Below are 19,989 nucleotides of genomic sequence, written 5' to 3' on the forward strand. Positions count from 1 at the left end.
TGAACTCAGGAGTTAAAATGTCTCTACTAAAAAATACAAGAAAATTAGCTAGGCCTGGCAGTGTGCGCCCATAATCACAGCTACTGGGGAGACAGAGGCAGGAGAATCCCTGGAACCTGGGAGGTAGAGGTTGCAGTGAGACAAGATCATATCACTGAGACTCCATCAAAGAAAGAGATAAAGAGAGAGAGAGGAAAAGAAAGAGAGAGAGGAAGGAAGGAAGGAAGGAAGGAAGGAAGGAAGGAAGGAAGGAAGGAAGGAGTGATTTCATCTTGTATAACTCAATACAAGTTGTGTGAAATTAATTTCTTTAACAACTGAAATTTGAAGGTACCAAAATTTAGTTTTTTCATGGAAGAATAAACAGTAATTTCCTTCAGAATATGTGTCTTACTTTGATTAAAATTCTTCTGTTATGCTGCACAGATAAAAGTAACAACTATTTTTTGTTTTAAATGATAGCACTTAATGTTAAAACTGAGCCTAGAAGATTAGATACACTTTTCAAAGGATAGTACACATCTGTGCACGAATGTTGGTTCTTAAACTTCCATACCACAAGGTCATGTGAAATTATTAATTTCTATATTTTGTTCATTGTTGTGTGAAAAACAGATTGGCAGTTGCTATTAATATTTCTACAATTTGTTCTTAGGCAAATTTAAAAGCATATGCTAATGACAACACAAATGTTATGTTGAAACATTGATTCATTTCTGCTTTTACCTGATTATTTAAAAAATCCACATATCTGTCCACCTTTATTATTTTTTTGTGTGTACTAAGGTAATTCATGTGTATAAGAAATGAAACCTTATACATATCCAGTTATCACCTATTTAGGATTTTAGAAAGTTGAAGCAGTGTAGACAGTCCAAAATTATTTAAAATAAAAACCTTGTCATATGTTTTAAGTAGAATAAATAAATAAATAAATAAATAAATAAAATTAAATAAATTTTATTTGTGTAGCATATGTCAAGTATGACAAAATGAAGCAATTTAGAAACGTCCAAGATAATAAGCCATGAATTCCAACATTATCCTTAGTAATCTTCAAAATAGAGAATCTATGTATTGGTCATTAACCCATATATTTTAAATAATTTTAAGGTGGTTTATAATAAAAGCATAGGGAGGGAATGCAAGATCATCAATCCGAAATTAAGAAAGAAAAATCAAATTGTAAAAGTGGAGAAATTAAGCAGAAAGATATCTATGAAATAACTTCCAATTAATTTCCTATCTGAAGAAAAAAAGCTTGAAAATCAACCAAAATATAGACAAATAAATGTATATTTTTGTTTTAAGTTTAAGGAATATTCTTGTTTATGTGTATATAATATTTTATAATTTTCATGTTTTTCAGAAATTAAAATTAACCAACCAATAAGATCCCAATTATGTAAGAACACGAGGGTAACCAGTGCACTGAGAAGTGATGACAGGGGGAAATAGTAGCATAAAACTTAGTTCCAAGCAGAAGTGGATGTACCATGTAGCTAAAAAAGCTTGTGCTTCAAAGTTCTGAACTTTGATGAGGCTCTTCCACAGCCTTGTACCTAATTTTGTTTTCGTAATTTTGAAGTCTTATTTTCTTAAACATAGCTCCCCAAATTGTAAAGACTTGAGCTCCCATTAAGCTAAGATTGGCTTCTTGCCTGTCAAGAAAAAAAGGTAGTTGATCATAGAACTCTCAGTGCTTAATAATATGAAATCACCAGTTCATAATAATGAACATTTTTCTAATTGATGTTCTCATAGAGAAATTTAATATTAGATCCTTTATGTAAAAAAGATTGAGCACTATAACAAAGTATACATCCTTGTCAATGATGCTACAATATGACAATATATCACAGAAAAATGCAGCATTATTCTATGTACAGTGTGTCTTTATATAAGCAGCAAGGACTTGCTATTAAAGCATATGTCACAAAGTGTTTTTGTTTTTTTTCTCAGGATGGCACAAAGGGACTCTGGAATCAGATTTGCCAGGAAACTTTGTTATGGGGCAGATGGTGGAGAAGAGTATTAGCAGATGTAAGAGAGAGGAGAGAATATAGTAGAAAGAGATGAGTTAAAAGAACAAACACATTATGTATAGAAAGGATATTATCCAGCCACAGTAGAGTAGAAAGATGAACCATCTTGTGAAACTGCAAGATCCAACAATTTGTATAGAATTTTCCATTGTCATCATGCATAAAATTAGAGCAATAATATTAAAGCATTATTAGTAATGAGGAAACTGGGTTTTTAATGCAACTAACTGACAAGATGATGTTAAGGTAATTGGTCATGAGAATGTTTAGCATTAGTAATGGATTATCTATTTTTAAAATTGCCTTACCATAATTAAACTACAAAAAGTCATTGTGTTTCATTGCAGAACATTTTTTCATACCATATTAAAGAAAAAAATAACCATTTCCAATGAAGCATGGATATTATTTCTCAGTAACAAGTATTAAAACCAGGATTTATTGATTTTACCACTTTATCACTGGCACCAGCATATACCATTAAAACCAGTATTTGTTTATCTATCCCATTATCACTGGCACCAGCATATGTCAGACTCTGAATAAATATTTTTTAGTGAATTAAAACTTCACATCTAACAGCCACGAAGCTCTAGAAAAATGTGTGATATTGCAATTTTGTGGTGAAAGGTACAATATGGGTATAGATATACTTAATAATCAGTAATTATTAAGAAAAGATCAATATGCTACATATACATAATAAAGAATCACAACTCCACATTATGAATTTAATATATTTCAAACTATTAGCTAATCAAAATAACCATAAATTATACAATGGAAATGTAAATTACACAATCTATATATTTTTTTAAAGATTACTGGTGGGGGATAATGATTTTGATTGCTTATATCACTTTCAAAAGCTGTCCAAGAAAGTTTACCTGCCTTCACTTTCTCATATAGCAAGTAGAAATATTTAGATATCCCCTAGATTCTATAAAAGCACTAAACTTTGGGACGAGTTCTGTAGACTTAACTATTGATGTATTTAAGCTTTCATTACGTATTCATTTGGGAGACTCTGGAGAAATCTTCCTTGAGGATGTTAATGTTCTCTTACTTTGTACCTGTAGACTCCTGAAGAAAAGCACCGAATGGTAAAATAACTTAGAAAAGAACTGAAACTACTTCTTCTGAAGTGTATGTGGAGAGTAGAAACATAATGGCACAATCATGTTGTGGCAATAATTGGTGTTTCTGTGCTCATTGTATGGTTTTGTTCATTTAAGCATTCCCTGAAGAGCCAGTTTCTTATCCTCTGTTCTCTTCCTGGGTCCTTGTTTGGTGTCAGCAGCTTGGAGCTCTATTTTAGACATTATGAAATAAATTAAATGTAGAGTTATTTAGAATGAATCAGTGGAAAAATCAGAGACTTTTAGTTATGATAATTAGTTCCTATTCAAAGCTTTTATATTCAAAGGACTTACTCTTCCAGGAACCCATCTTCTTTCAGGGCTGGAGAAAACCTCTAGATGATATACCAAAAAAGAGAAAAAAGATATAAAATATATTTCCTCATTTACATATTCCTTTTACTGATTAAAATATTAAACATACCAATATGATTTTTTTAAGTGCTAAAAACAATTACCACCTGGATCAGCCATTTGAATCTTTGAATTTAGTCACCCTGTAACTGAATTTATATTTTACCTAAAGAACTTGTACATGTACAGCAGTTATTTGACTATACTTTTCTAATTTTGAGTTATGGCAGATGACATAATCTTTAAGTTATGTAAGTTGAGTCTGTCTATTCTTGTTCATCTTCATAATTAAAACATTGGAACCTATTTTATGATGGAAATTCTAATTCACATTATTTTAGGGAAAATTATAGATGTTTGGAAACAAGAATATGTAATAACAAGAGGATTTGCTATATTTGACACAAAATGCTTCTAGCTTGAATTAGAAATAGAGCTACAAGTGCATCATTCTGTATATTATTGGGAGATAATTGGTGAATTTTGAAGAGCAAGCTCAGACAAAGAAAATTAGAGAAAATTATCAGCTAAAGTAAAGTACTACTTAGGTAGAAGAAAAGGACATAAAAACAACCGAAAAAAAAGCACAGATAGGGCAGGAAGTGCACATGTTAGAAATAATCTAGGGACTATGAATAGGTACTTTGCTCAAGCAAATACAGAATTAATCAAAAGAATGACATCTAATTACAGGAAAGTCCTGTGCTAACAAATATAGAGGCCTAAGAAAAATAAGAAAATTAACATTTAATCTGAAAGGGTTAACCTTGGTCATGATTATCTTAGAAATTGAAATGGAAGTATTTCTTCCCGGCCATAATGAATCAGTCCCAAAGTCCTAAGCTGTTCAGGACCAAGGAAGGACAAAGGCAATTCAATACAGCCACGTAGATTTTCTCATTCCAGCTGTTGGAGAATCATATGTAATTATGTAACTGGAAATGACTGCAGAAGCCAACCAGGCCAACTCCTTTATTTTATAATAAGATAACTGAGGCACAGGAGTATTACTAACTTCTCCAGCCATCCTGTTAATATGTATTAAATTTGCACTTCAAATTGAAGGCTGCAGATATCTAGCACAGCATTCTCTAAGTTACACAAACATATAGAATCACATGCACAGAAGATTTTGAGTGGCTGTTTTCATGTTAAAAAAGTAATTCATATTTGACATTTATATATGTATTTCTATGTGTGTGTGTGCGTGTGTGTGTGTGTGTGTGTGTGTGTGTGTGTTTATGTTAATAATTTAAAGGCAAAGCAGGATATTTTTCTAAATAGTATGCTCTAATCACAATTGATCAGATTGTTTCATGCCAAATGGACCCTCCCTAATTTTGGTGTGTGTGTTTAGAAATGATCAGAAGAAAGCTAAGTTAAATATGTTCCCTTAGACCTGTCTTTCATTTGTGTAGCAATATTTAACCTAGTATCATGGTCTTTTGAGAATATTTTTAATGCTTGCTTATTATTCAAATCTATTTTATAGTTGTCTTGTCTAATATCTGAGGGCTCTATTATAATCTTTGTGTGTGTCTGGTTTTGTGTTTTTGTATTGTCAATTTCAAAATGTAAATAGTTTGCTAAATTGATTTTTTTCTTCTGAAGAATTGGTCAAGGAGAATTAGAATTTACAAAAATTAAATGATTGCTGAAATTGTAAGAGAAAGAATCATTCAGAGGAAAGTTGTATTGGTATTAAAACTATTTTGTCTACTTTTAAGCAGAGATATCAAAATGAGCTAAAATAAAATTTAAGTTTAAGTGACAGCAGAAAATCAGAGGCTAATTTTGTGATGTATATAGTCACTGAAATAGTAAACCAAATTAGAAGTTTAAACATGAATCCTAGTATGAAAACATTTTTTATAAAATCTTTGACCTGCCTGGGGAATATTACAACTTCTTGATATAGTGAAAAGATTACGAACATTAGAGTGGGACTGCAAATGTTGGCCTACATATTGTTAGGAAGATTTCTTAGACTCTGTCAGCTTTAGTTTCTCCATTGAAAACTGGGGACATTCTGTTGGACAGCATTTATCTCACATGTAGACATATCAGTCTTTTCTGATGCAGACTGTGAAACCTACTGAAAATGGTAAGTTTCTGTCCTGCCCTCTGTAAGTCCTCTCAGAGCACACTGGCAACATTAGATCCAACCCTTCAAGGTCTTTGGCCTTGATCCTATGTGTTACGAACTCTGGGGCAAGATAAGAAAGATCTATAAAGATAAAAGATCCAGAATTCTCAATCACCAACCTGCCCAGTCTAAGCTGTTATGGTGATAAACTTTAGGAACCAAGTGAATAAGTCTTACTTTAGACATAGGTTTCCTCAAAAAACAATCTGGTGAACTCTTAGGGTGTTTAAGATCTACTCTTCGACTAAATGTTGGCCAAAGATTGCTACCTGTTTCTCCATGAATCTCTATTTTTTTTTTCTTTTTTTGAGACTGAGTCTCACTCTTGCCCAGGCTGAAGTGCAGTGGCACAATCTCAGCTCACTATAACCTCCATCTCCCAGGTTCAAGTAATTCTCATATCTCAGCCTCCAGCGTAGCTGGGACTACAGGCACCCGCCACCATGCCTGCCTACTTTTTAAAATGTTTTTAGTAGAGACAGGGTTTTACCATGTTGGCCAGGCTGGTCTTGAACTCCTGGTCTCAGATGATCCAGCCACCTCACCCTCCCAAAGTGCTGGATTTAGAGGGTGAGCCACTGTGCCGCACCCTCTAATGTATTTCTTAATCCTTCAAATCTTGCTACCTCTTTTCACTTTGTTGTGGGTTTCTGGAAGGGCATTAGCTACTGAAATGCACTTGGTTATTGAGCAAAATGCTTTTCTTCATTTTGCACTGGATACCCTTCACATCCTGGACTAAGTTGTTTATATATCTCAAGCTATCACAATTTAGACCTATGTACAGTCGATGAACATCATGTGGAAATCACACCCAGTTCGCATATTTTTCCACACATCATAATAAAGTTAAATGAACATTAATTACTTTACAAAACCCCACCCTTTCGCCTATGAAAGGGAAATCAAGCAAACAACTTTAATGAGAAGGTAATAGTAGAATTTCTTTTTGGAATTTGTTGTGTTCCCTTTTCTGTTTTGTTCAGATTTTACCAGGACCATTGGATGGTTTGTATTTATGTTGGTCTGTCTATTTGTGAGAGAGCATTCTTCACAAGCGGAATGTAGTTATACAAAAAGATGAATCCTGAATTCATACTTTGGCTTTAAAGTTGAAATATTAGTTTATGTTATATTTTGTAACTAGCGCAGAGAGAATTGGTGCATGAAAACGCAATGGAGTTTGATTTCCTAATGTCCAAAACTTTCACTTTTCATTCTTGTTTCATGACAGAACTTATTTTCATTTATTCATTACACTAATAATCTGTAATATTAAGGTGCATATTTTGACAAAGAAATTATTTTCTGAAATCTTCATTAGAGTAATTCCTGAATTGATAAGTTGCTTTTGCATCTAAGAAAAACATATAGTTTTACTACAACAGATGCTCCCACATATATACATAAAATTAAAACAAAATTGTGGAAAAAAATTTAGTTGAGTCTGAAAACAAGCAAAAAGTAGCTATTTTAAAACTGTACAGTAGCACAAAGAAGGAAAAGCTATAATATTTATGTTTGCTTTTACGTATCCTACTCACATATCAGTTGTTATTGTGAGATAATTCAGGACAAAAACTTTTATGGTTTTTTTCTGTGTACAGATTAGATACCTTCTTAAGCACATTAAAACTTCCCTCTTAAGTCTTAGTTCTCTTCCTGAATTTCACAGCTGAAATTGTTAAAAGTTTTTTTCTTATATGTAGCTAAAATCTGCTTCTCTGAGCCTCTACCCATTGATAGAAGGTAAAAAAAAAATCATATATTCAGAAATCAGTAAGACTATAGACATACTCTTACTATCTCCAGCAATGTGGATAAGCTACCTGATATTTTTAAGTTTTAGCTTCCTTATCTGTAAAATGAGAATAGTAGCAATTGTACTGTGACTGAATGTGGAATGTAATAAGAGTTTTCTTCATGCCAATTCATTCTTCTACTCCTTTTTTTCCCTCCCTCAACAAGTATCCGGTATCATTGAAGAGACAAGATGGAAATACTTGAATTATTAATGCATTAAATTGCTACCATATCTAAACATACATGTTGGTGCCAGGCCCAGTGGCTCATACCTGTGATTCCAGCACTTTGGGAGGCTAAGGAAAGGGAATTGCTTGAGGCCAGGAGTTAGAGACCAGCAAGACCCCATCTCTACAAAAAATTTAAAATGGCTGAGTGCGGTTGCTCATGCCTGTACGCTTAGTACTTTGGGAAGATGAGGCAGTGGATCAGTTGAGGTGAGAGGTCAACACCAGCCTGATCAACATAATGAAAGCTTGTCTCTTCTAAAAATACAAAAATTAGCCAGACGTGGTGGCACATGCCTGTAATCCCAATACTTAGAAGGCTGAGGCATGAGAATTGCTTGCACCTGGGAGGCGGAGGGTGCAGTAAGCCGAGATCTCATCACTGTACTTCAGCTTGGGTGACAGAGGGAGACTCTATCTCAAAATTAATTAATTAATTAATTAATTAAAAATTAGTCAGGTATGGTGGCATATTCAAGCTTCTCAGGAGGCTGAGGCTGGAGGATCACTTGAGCCCAGGAAGTCAAGGCTATAGTGCACTGATCATGCCACTGGACTCCAGCCTGGGTGACAGAGTGAGACCTTATCTCAAAAATAGATAAATAAATATGCATGTTGATTTGTGGTATCTATTATGGTACCCGTGTTGTGAATTTAATTTAGAACTCAGTATGTTTCTAAAAGATTGTAAGAATTTTCTCTTAAATACTTCCTTGTCCTTGTGTTTTTTCTTTCTCTGTTTATAGCCACCCCTCTTAACTGTCTCTCCACTCTCTGTTCCCCATATCCAATCAAGTGTAAATTCCTACTGACACTATTCTAGTGTTGGTGTACATTTGACCTCATAATTTCTTTTCCACTTCCAACTCTAGTCCATGTCCTCATTCACTCTTCCTTCCACTGTAGGATTCCTTTCCCAACGAGTCTATTTGGCATAACATTTGTCCTCCTTTATTCATTCTGTAGACTCCATCTGGATTATTCTTCCAAAGCGGAGCTCTAATCAGGAAATTGCCTTGCTCAAAGCCAAATGTGAACTCAGTAAGTTGACATTTCTTAGAAAATGAAGCCCAAGTATCTTTTATTGGAAACTAATATTTTTTATGACCAGTTCTACTACACCACTTAGCAAACCCAATGGACTGCCAATTTTGATATTCGCTGCTTTCTGTCTGCACTTTCCCACTCTTGTCTTTGTGTAATGTTTTTATCCTTGATTGTCTATCCTTCTTTCTAAAATTTTTACTGTCTTTAAATACCACACACACACACACACACACACACACACACACACACAATAATTTTATCCAATCTACAGTGCATATTCCAATTTTGTCAGTTGTCCCAGTAACGTCCTTAATAATAAGTAGAATACAGTCCAAGACTTGTCTGTTTTGTGGATTTTTACGAATTTGTTACTTTGATCTATCTTTCTATTCTTCAGCATATTTATTTTTTGTTTGCTTTCTTTAGTTAAAAATAAACAGAATAAAACAGAAAAGATACTACCTATGTATTAAGCCTTTTTTGATATCCTTAACTAAAATTGATTTTTCTCTTCTTTGTGATTTTACTGCTCATTGTGTTCATCTTATAATACTTACAACATTTTGCCTAATTTATGTGAACATGTTTAATCTCTCCAACTGTATTTTAAACTTCTTGAGAGCAGTCTTTACATCTAGCACCTTAGCTAGCAGTTTTTTACATGTAATATAGAATACTTCTTTAGAAAACTGGAAATATCATTTTGAGTTGGCAAAGCAGAGTCTATTTCAAAAACGAGGACAGTCTTAGAGTCTGAGCAGAAGGGAATTTAAGGAAAGACTTTTCATGACAAAAGTAGGTATGATAGAAGGTGGTCATCCTGCGTGAAGATTTATTTTGGGAGGAGAATTAAGAAATGAGTTTAAGTAATTTTAAGAATGAAGTTTCATTGTAGAGATCTCGAAAAACAAAACAGTTTAAAAATGTATAGGATGGTGAAGCAGAAAAAACATTATGTCAGGAGACGTGAGTTCCAGTCACAGTAATGAATTTTATGGGCCTCAGTTGATACTGAGTAAAATTAACAGATAAAACTCAATGATTTCTAGTCTATTCTAGCTTTAAACTCCCATGCCTATAAAGAAATAATGGGCTACTTTATGTTTTTGAGCAATTAGTGGCATATAAAAGTTGTACTTAAGGAAGATAGGAAAAAGATCAAAGATGGTAAAAACATTAAAAATATAAAATTTTAGCAGCTTTATTATTTTATGTAAGTAAAATTGGTTAATTTATTGGAGATGTCTAATTATATAAATAGTTTTACAGATCAGAGTAGCTATATCCTGGATTTTGTCAATTTATTGTTTACTGTTTGAATAATGAAAAGTCTTACTATAGAAATTTAATAGTCTTGAGAGGTTGCAACTGTTATGCAGATCCACACTCAAACTATTTCATACAAATAAGGTTCTAGCTTTAATTTTAAATGCCTCAAGGCAGACAGCACAGTCTTTTTCTGGCGCAAATAGATCCAATTACCTCTAATGAGCCTGCTGTATTTTATTGAGTGTCTATGATCCAGGTGCTTTTGCTGAAGTCTGAAGTCATATTTTATATCATTTTGTGAGAAGTCATTGACCAAATGAATAAAAATTACTGAGACTTTTCCCCACATTACTATTTCTTCATGTAAATACTTATTGAGCTCCTACTGTGTGTAAGTGAATATGCTAACCCCTCCCAGAGAAGAGAAAAATGAATAAGACAGTCTTTGACCTCAGGGAGCTTATGCTTTGCTACAATACAGCAAACACGCAAACCAGACTGAGCTTATCAAGAGGAGGAACAAGCTCCTGACACGTGGCAGGTACTCAATGACTATTGACAAATTACACAAAAGGTAGACTATTTTAAGTACCACCAGAAGAAGGGATGGGGGGAAGCAGTGGGAACTCATACTTTTGACATTATCAGAAAGTTTGAGGAAAATTGTACCTGAGTTCTTGATAGGAGCAAATGTTGGGAGGTCAGGAGGCCTATAGATAAGAGGGGAGGAAGTTTCTTGTAGAGGGAACAGTCAGAAAAATAAATAAATTTTTAAAAAGGTGGGGTAGCCTTGTGCAAGTTTTGGAAACAGGGAACGTCCTAATTTGGCTGGAGGATAGGCGAACAGGCTTGATAAAGTTAGCTAAATGGCTACAAAGTACTTTGTGTACGTAACTTGGGAGTCACTGAAGAATTTTAAGTAGAGAAGTACTACAAAAGACCTTTGGTTTTTCTTTTAGCTATTATACTTTAATATGACTTAGGGTGATTCTTAAATAACACATTTCAACCTTTGAAAATTCATGCACTAAAAACAGGCACCAAAAACAAAGACAAAATCAGAATAAGAAAACATGTATCGGCCTTTACATTTCTCACCACTCTGGGCAGTAATGTCAAGAATCAAATGGATTATTTATAGTTCTCAGCCCTGGAGGTGGGTCCTCAGAGGAGCTGCACGTGGTGATGGTGTTGAATAGTTAGAGACTTTACATTCCAGCATATTTGAGTTTCCATTGACATTAGATCTACTATGTAACACAATTTTATGGTAGAACATCATATAAATTATATTAGAATTTTTTTTTGTTAACATGTAAGAAAAATGTTAGATTTCTAAAAGTGCTCCTTGCCCTAAAGTTATGCTAGGAAAAAATGTTATTTTTGGTCATCAACAAGATAAGGTACATTCTTCAAACAGTGTCATCATTAAATAATTTTTCAAATGATGTTATCATATTCATTTGGTTTGTTCTGGGAGATATAATTTAAATGCACTCATATGTTAAAAATCCAATTAATTTTTAAATGTGTGTTTAACCTAAACTCTTAATATGAACTGGCATAAATTCTGGCTGAGTTTTCAACTTTAAATTATTACTACAAGTAGATTATTTTACCTTAATTATCGTGAGTTTATTCCTCAAAGTGGGCAAATATGTTTATGAAATTAAAAGTAATAAATGTCTACTGTGATGCATTGCAAAAATATAGAACATTATTGTCCCCAATTCTTAATTCTTTTCTTATTATAGAATTGCACACCCAAGCCCTTTGCAAAGTGATTTTGTATTATCTCCTTGTTACGAGGGTAGATGAAATATATTTCCCCACTTCATTGATGTTGGGCTTGGCCACGTGACCTGTTGTAGCCAATGTGAACTGCCAAAGAATGAGCATGTGTTTCCATGTGCCAATGTGGCTAGGCTTGAGTCCTTGTGTTTCTGCTCCATGAGAAAAATATGCTTGAGTAGCCTCTAGTACCAGAGTGATAAAGACAGGTGGAATGGATCTGAACTTAATCCCAGGCCTGGAGTTTAATCAAGCCTAGCTGAGTCCTACCTGGTAAGCTCAGCTGAAATTAGAGGAGCTGTAGCCACACGACCTTTGATGAGTGAAAATCAATAATGTTTGTTTTTGTAAGCCATTGATGCGTTAGAGGTTGCTTTTTATTCATCATAATTATAAATAGAATTGATTATTACATGTATTATTTTATAATATTTTGATAGCTATAAATAGTTACCCCCATACAGATAAGAAATAAATGAATAAGGCATTAAGACTATGGTATTTATTGTAATACATTAAATGTTAACTACATGTCCCAGTACAAATATGTCTCAGGAATGATGACAAGATTTTGATGACTAAAAATACAGTCCTCTTGGGAAACCATATTTAGTCTTTTGAGGCCTAGAAAAAAGTTCAAAATGAAAAGATTGGGCTACATAGTTTTCGTACAGAAAAACTTCAATTCATTTGAAAATTTCCACTCATCAAACATTTTATAAATTTCCTTTTGTTATCTTAAAACATAGCATTAAAAATTGCTTATCTAATTATATCATTTATCGGCAGTACATTGTAATCTCTTTATAATTTAGTTTTTAGTAAACATGAAACAGAGTGTAAGTTACCTTTGTTCTACTGGAGACTGGCTTCGAACCAGTGGCCAAAAGTCATAACTATATACAAAAATTTTGTAACTTTAAAACTATATACGAATGCTTGGCAGGAGAAAGTTACAATGTCATATGAGGATATGTTTAGGAATAACAAATCCAATTGAATAAGTTTCTCAATTTTAATGGATAGCCTACACTATTCAAATAAGCTCATCTAACATTTTTTAGCATGAATATATATATATATATATATATATATATATATATGTTAAAAGTTGTGTAATTATACAGTGAATATTTCCATTTCAGATGTCAGACTTCTTGTCAAAAGCCAAGAACTATAAGTAAGTGGATTAAAATACTTTGCTTCATAAACAAGTTGGCCTATTTTATTTGGCCTAGTTTTTTTAAAAAGCAATTTCCTTTCCTAGATAAGATAGCAATTGTTGAACAATTAGCTTCATAAAATATTATTTCACAATAAGATGGGAAGAAATAAGGGATACTAAGACCATTTCTCTACAAGATTAAAAACATTTTCTACATATTTTTCTATCAATGGCATAATAGATGCATCAAGTTAATGTTTCATTGCCGCATAGCATCTTTAATTCAAATTTCTCAGTTTCAGAAACAAAATCTTTTGAAAATAGTTTGAATAGGCTCTCAGTGGAAGATTTTTGTTTGGTAAGATTCTCACATTAAAGTTTATGTATGATGTAGAATTGATTTAATAAAAGCTATGTTTAGTTAGCTGGTTAATTCTAGGATGGAAAAGAAAATAATTATAGCTAGATACTTTGCTTTTTAAATGTGTATTTTGTTGGATATTTGAACATCATAGTTACTTTTGTTTTTCTTTTTGCAGTATTGTAATCAGCTACTTCTTTCCATCCTCAATTAAACACAAATATTTATTTAATTTTGTAATTATATATGTTTTTAAAATATAGAGCTTGCAGCACATAAGACAACATGATTAAGGACAAAGAGAACAAAGTCAACTAATGAACACAGAGTTGAAAAATAGAATTCTGAAAAATTAAATGAACTCTTGCTTTGCATGTCAGTGAAAACCTTTTGTTATTTTCTGGCAGGATCTGGATAGACAGAAGCTTTCCCATGTATTGACAGAATGGCAGAAAGCCCAATTAATTCTTCGGCTTTACTAACGTCTGGTTTTTTTTCCTCAGGAGTAATTCCAAACAATTCTAAAGCAAACAAAGTATTCACAGTATAAAAAGTTTGGGAGTACTTTAGCTTAGTTTTATTTTGAGCTTTGTGAAGGCAGTCAGAGAATGTCACCAACACCAGCTTTAGACAAAATCTGCAGCACATTCGGCTGGGCAGTTTTACTCACATTAAAAAGATCAATAGTTAAGGTCCTGGGAAGGAATTGCACATACAGAGAGTCAAAAGAGGAAGGTAGATGAAAAATAAAATACTACCAATGTATAAATGTGTGTACATTAGAATGCATGCAACTTGGGCATTTAATTTATATGGTACCTGCATTGTGCCTTACTGTTTTAAGTATAATAGCCATCTTTTCAACAATAGTGTAAACTCTTTGAAATGGGCTTTGCGTTTTATAGTTTCTTTAACCCTTAACACAGAACCAAGGCTAGTGCTGATCATTCAATAAATAAATATTGATTACTTGATTAAGATCATAATTCAAGTTTACTAGGACAATGCAATATTAGAATTTTTGTTGCAAATCATACAGCCATTAGGGGTTCAAATTGACATTTGTCAAATGATATCCAATTTGAACCCCTAATGGCTGTATGGTTTAGGTCACCTCAACATTGTTTATGTATTTCTAATTTTAAGGTTGCTTTACTTGCTATTGTAAGACAATTTTATAGGACAATTTTCAATGCAATTAAAAATATTTCTTCTCTATTTATGTGTGTTCTTAGTACTTCTCTTTATTCTCTTATTTTCCTTTGGTTTTGTACAAAAAGTAAAAAGCAACATTATAAGCTCTTTAATAATTGCTTTCTTTACTTTCAGACACATATTTAAACCCTGTGTAGTGAGAAGACTGCCTTTTTTGGACAATCCTTTGATCGTCACTCTCCAACTAAAGTTTGGGAAGAAAGACCCTATTGAAATTCAACACAGAGTTCTGAGGATTCTAGCCTTCATTCCTCTTGACTCCATCTAGGAAGAGTGGTAAGTCAAAGAAAACCCTAATGACATGCGGTTAGCATTACTCCATGACATTTCAAAGTTAGAGGAGAGAGAAAATTTAGCATGCGTTTTGTTAAGGTGTTTTTTATTTATTAAGTCTGACCTTTGGAGCCTAGAGGAGAGAGGACATGACCTCTCTCAGATCCACGTCTTGTCATAAACTTCTGAATAGCAGTATGGTTTTAAGAAGGGCCACCCTCTCTTTCATGGAATATTGTATTCAAGAAAAAGTTTTAGTAGACCTTTGACCTTGACGTTCTATGTATTGAAATGTTGCAGCTTTGTTGCAGACATATATCATTGAGTTTGGCTGTAACTGCCTCTGTCTGACTACTTCACTGGAATTGGGTTGGTATGAAACACAGCTCTCTTCTACAGGGTCTGTGGCAGGAGTTGCAAAATCTTGTTGAGACAAAGGAATTAACTTCAGCTCTGTTTTCTAAGCCATGAATTATTTTTTGCATAACCTTGTGATAAGGAGTAGAATTTTTACAAAAGGAGTAATAATTTTTAGTGAAAAGAACGTCTGGGCTTATTACTGGGGAAGAGGCTCCTTGGTGATTGATTGTGTTGGCTGTACTTGGCTCTCATTCAGGGGATATTGCTTTGGAAAAAACTACTGCTAACAGTCCCTGGGCAAATATTTTCTGTGTCACTAATCATTGAAAAGCTGCCATGATTTCAATGTATAGTAAGTGGCATATTAACTAACATTCTAGTTTATATGAGAATTCCACATGGGTTATCTTTTGGCTCATTGGACATAGGTCAATGAAAAGTGAACATTGCTAGCACTAGGGAGCTGTCTATGCTTTATATTTTTAAGCTCAATGAATCACTCTAACATCCAGATAGCAACGCACAATTTATACTGTCTAATCAGGATTATAATTTCACAACATTGCATTTGCAGCACAACCATAGCATTGTAATTTAGCATGCATTTTGTTAATGTGTTTTGTATCCCATTAAAGTCTCATCTTTGCAGCCCAGTGCCATATGTTACCAGTCTAGAGTAAACCTCTTAAAAAAGGAAATAAAAAGGAGTAAAATTACACTATGACATATGCTATTTGTCACCTACCAACAACCAGGCCCCTCTTCTTTCCTAATTGAACCCTAATTTTGTTCAAGTTTGGGGAAAATGTGCTGAGCAAGGATGTGCCTTACTCCCAGCACAGGATATGAAATATGAAGGATATATGTCACAATAGATATCATCCCTAATGCTTTCATTAAGGATGATCTATAGTCTGCTTTCATTAGGGATTCATTTGGCATTTGCTTTGACTGAGGTCTGGCCAATAGAAGCTGAGAGAAAATCTGTTGCAGGACTCCTGGGAAAGGTTTCTTCCTAATAAAAGAAATATGCGTGCGGAGAAAACACCTTCATCCTTTTCATTTTCTGCCTTTGGATGCCGTTATAAGGATGTGATGCATAGAGTTTCTACTGCCTAGGGATCGGGAATGAGGAAGATTGATGGCATGCAGAGCATGGGAAAGCAGGGAGGTTAGAAAGAGCTTAGGTACTTGAAGGCATTTGTTAGACTGCTGAGCCAATTCTTAGATCTACTTCGCTCTGGACTTCTTGCTGAATGTCGTAATAAATATCCTTATTGTTTAAGCCACATTTAGCAGGGTCTTCTGTTACCTAAAGACAAAAGCATTCGAAATGACAAAAGAAGTTACTTTTAAAAATGCAGTTTGTTCCAATGTGGCTGCTTCTCTCTTGGGTAAATGCGAGGCCAAAACAAAAAAAAAAAATAAAAATTAAAAAGGTTATAACTGGTTTACTCATGAGCTTTTTGTGGAGCTGGTAGTTTAGAACTTGAAATTAATTTTTCCAACAGAAAGGCTATAAATGGTGTTTGGCTTCCCAAGGTAAGCCCGTAAGGCCTATTTAATCCAATAATGCCATAAAATCTGTACAGTGCAGTAGAATTGAATCACCTTGAAAAACAATGTTTCCTTTGGGACAAAAATGAATTGAGAAAAAAATTCAAAGATCTAGCTTGGAGAAACAGAAAATCATCATGCTAATAACAATAAAATCAAGGACTTCCCAACTTCCCACCCTTCGAGGACTGGGCAGTAGATACAGTTACTAACCCAAGTCCCAAAGGCAATGGTTGTACCTGTTGCTTGGGAGTCAGCCAGGGAGGTCAAAGGCTAGACAGGAATACAGGAGAGTGGCAGAAGCTTGGTGAGGGGTGGGGAGGTGGGTGCTAAGTGTTTTCTTTCCCTATTACTCCTCAGTGCCAAGAGTTTACCTGCCTGTTTCTGTTTCTAATGAAAAAATTGTCTTCCTCTCTTTTCCCTAAAGCATTCCTAACTTGCGACACTTTTAGGCAGAACTGACATTATTATGCTGGCGTCACTATTTACCTGGTTTGGTCAGTCTGGATACTGGATCCTCTATGCTGATGGTGAGGTATCAGCCACCACTAAAGTTATCTGTGTGTAAAGGATATTTAACCTGGTATGAAGTGGCAGGATATTTGCCTGATATTAGTTTGTCCTATGTTCTCATCACATGAACCTGGAAGATGTGAGAAGTCTCGCTCATCACTCCTCCCAAAAACTCAAGAAGTCTGTCAGGTTTTGTGCTCTGAGTTCTGAACTCCTTTCCTTGTGAAGGTCTTGACCCCTTTTTGTGGCAGGAACAAATGGTAATCCGGTCAGAGTCCCAAAAGAAAACTGTGTCTACTCTTTGTTGGTTTGTTAAGGAAGGTAGACAAACTGGGGAGAAAAAAGGCTTTTCTGGAGTTTTCTCAGAAGCTTAGGGAGTCAGTGAGGATATGGGGTACCTTTTGTTGAATGACAGAGATCTGAGGCCTTTTCCCACTCAGAGCCCCTGAGATATGAAAAGATCTTTGATGAAGTAACACTGGGATATTAGAAGAAAAAAATAAATTCTTATGATAGACAATAAAAATTATTAAAATGATGATGAAACTATACATAGTTGACCAAATATAAATTATATGTAAAGGATATGTGTACAGTATGTCTCTGAAAACTTCTCTGAAATTTCCAGTGAATTCCTGAGCCCTTGTAGATATGAGGATGATTTTTAGCACATCTCACTTAAAGTCTCCTTCACGCACAACCCAGTATTATGGGGGTTGCTTATGCATGCAACTCTTTGCAGGATTGCTAGAGATTTTTTAACTGAAAGTAACTGTAAGAAGTAGGAATGATGATTAGGTGAATGGTTCCTCCTTTGCTATTTCAACATCTTTTCTCTTAATTAAACCTTCATTTCTATCTTCTGTAATTGCAGGAGCTATGTGTTCCTTGCCTCTAAAGGAAGGGACAGGAATGAGCTCCTTGGAGATTTGAGGGCTGATGAAAAAGAGCACTCAGACACATTATGTCTTACAGAATTACATTTTATGCAGTAAGCTCAAAAATACTTTTCCAGCAAAACATCTCAGAAAATATTATGCTGATGGAAGTTCCTTCTCCAAGATCCTAGTTTCTTCACAGGAAACATATTTGGATCCCAGCAAGAGTCATCTGCCTGCCCGAGGTGTAACCTGCCATGTTAGGGCCATTCTTAATGAGGGTCGATCAAGAGTAATGTTGTGAAAGTTTTCTATTGCTATGTAACAAGTTACTTCAAATTAATGACTTAAAACAACACATATTTCTTGTCGCACATCTATGGGTCAGGAGTCTGACCATGGTTTAACTGGATCCTCTGTTCACAGTTTTATAAGATTGCAATCAAGTTGTTCAAAGGGTTGTGTTCCCATTTGAAGGCTTGACTGGGGAAAAATCTGTTTGGAAGCTCTTTCAGCTTGTTGGAAGAATTCATCTTCTTGAAGCTATGTGACTGATGAAGATTTTGCTGGGTGTCATCTGGAGACTACCCTTAGGTTCTAGAGGACACTTGCAGTTTCTACAAGTCACCTCTAGTTTCCTGCCATGTAGGCTTCTTCACCCATGGCTGCTTACTTATTAAGTCAGCAAGGAGAATCTCTTTCTCTAGCCTGCTGGCACTGAGTTTTATGTAACATAATATAATCATGAAAATAGCATCATATCACCTTTCCCTCTTCCTGCTGATTAGAAGCACGTCATAGGTCCCACATACACTCAAGAGGGGACGTTATATAAAGGCATGGACACAAAGAGACACCAGGAGATGCGAATCGTTGGAGGTCTCCTTAAGTTCCTTTCATCACACCAAGTTTATTAATCCCCAACCACACTCTACATCTCTGAAATAATTACCTGATACGACTGCAAAAATTTCCTTCAGCATTTTTCCTAGATGCAGGTTCTGAATTACAATTTTTTACTGTTGCTTACATTATCTTGTACCATCACATTTCAACAATGTAATACTAAGAAGTCTGTACACAAGTAGAAACAAGGCCAAGAAGACATTGGATCTGCAAGGCTTGGACTGGGCCTTGTACATGTCAGCACTGCTCCTGAATGCCAAGTGGAAGAAGTATACCGGAAAGGCATAACCAGTTTATTGTATCTTTGGTACCATAGGATTACTATTGAACATTATTGGTTCTCTAGTGATGAGAACCATTAAATGGTTCAGATTGTTGTGCACACTATGCTGTTACTTCATAGTTGAACCCAAAATTATAGCTTACAGTCACTGTTTCTGCAGTTATAAATCAGAACAATAAGGAATTTCTCTCCTTAGGAAATTCCATTGAGCCCAAGTCAACCATATATACTCTCTCTCTTCCCTGAGAGTGAGTTCTCCTTAGGGATCTTATGTGTCAGCAGAATTTAGTTAGGGCTATCTTTCCCCTGGGTTTTTCCTAATTTAAATGGTTTTTCCTAATTTCCCATCTCAGGAAAGTGGTTTAAATTTTGCTTTCTTTATTTGCTAAGAGTTTTTTACGCAAACTGGTGCACTCATTTTGGGGGCTCTGATTACCAAGAGTTAGGTGAAGCCTGCTAAATCTAGCAGAAGATTTGTTCACTTAGTGACTTTATGCCTACATTTGCATAACTGTGTAACTGTGCACAGGGTAGAGAAGATCGGCTCCAAGACAGCTTTCTTTTTTTTTTTTTTTTTTTTTTTTTTTTAACCTCTGCCTAAACAGAGAAGCAGCTGGCACTCTGCTCAGTAAAACAAATTAAAGCCCTGCCTCACCA

The 19,989-nt window shown here is 34.5% G+C and overlaps 1 long non-coding RNA gene across 3 annotated transcripts in view; it reads left to right on the plus strand.

The window, feature by feature from the left end:
* LOC141581958 (uncharacterized) overlaps window positions 1-19,989 on the plus strand; it is a 413,739-nt gene that overhangs the window by 37,061 nt on the left and 356,689 nt on the right. For all 3 annotated transcript variants that reach the window (XR_012514783.1, XR_012514781.1, XR_012514782.1), the window contains exon 2: window positions 14,677-14,838. This is a non-coding gene — a long non-coding RNA (uncharacterized LOC141581958). The remainder of the gene's footprint in view (window positions 1-14,676; window positions 14,839-19,989) is intronic.

Source organism: Saimiri boliviensis, chromosome 18, assembly GCF_048565385.1.
Source record: "Saimiri boliviensis isolate mSaiBol1 chromosome 18, mSaiBol1.pri, whole genome shotgun sequence".
Lineage (NCBI taxonomy): Eukaryota > Metazoa > Chordata > Mammalia > Primates > Cebidae > Saimiri > Saimiri boliviensis.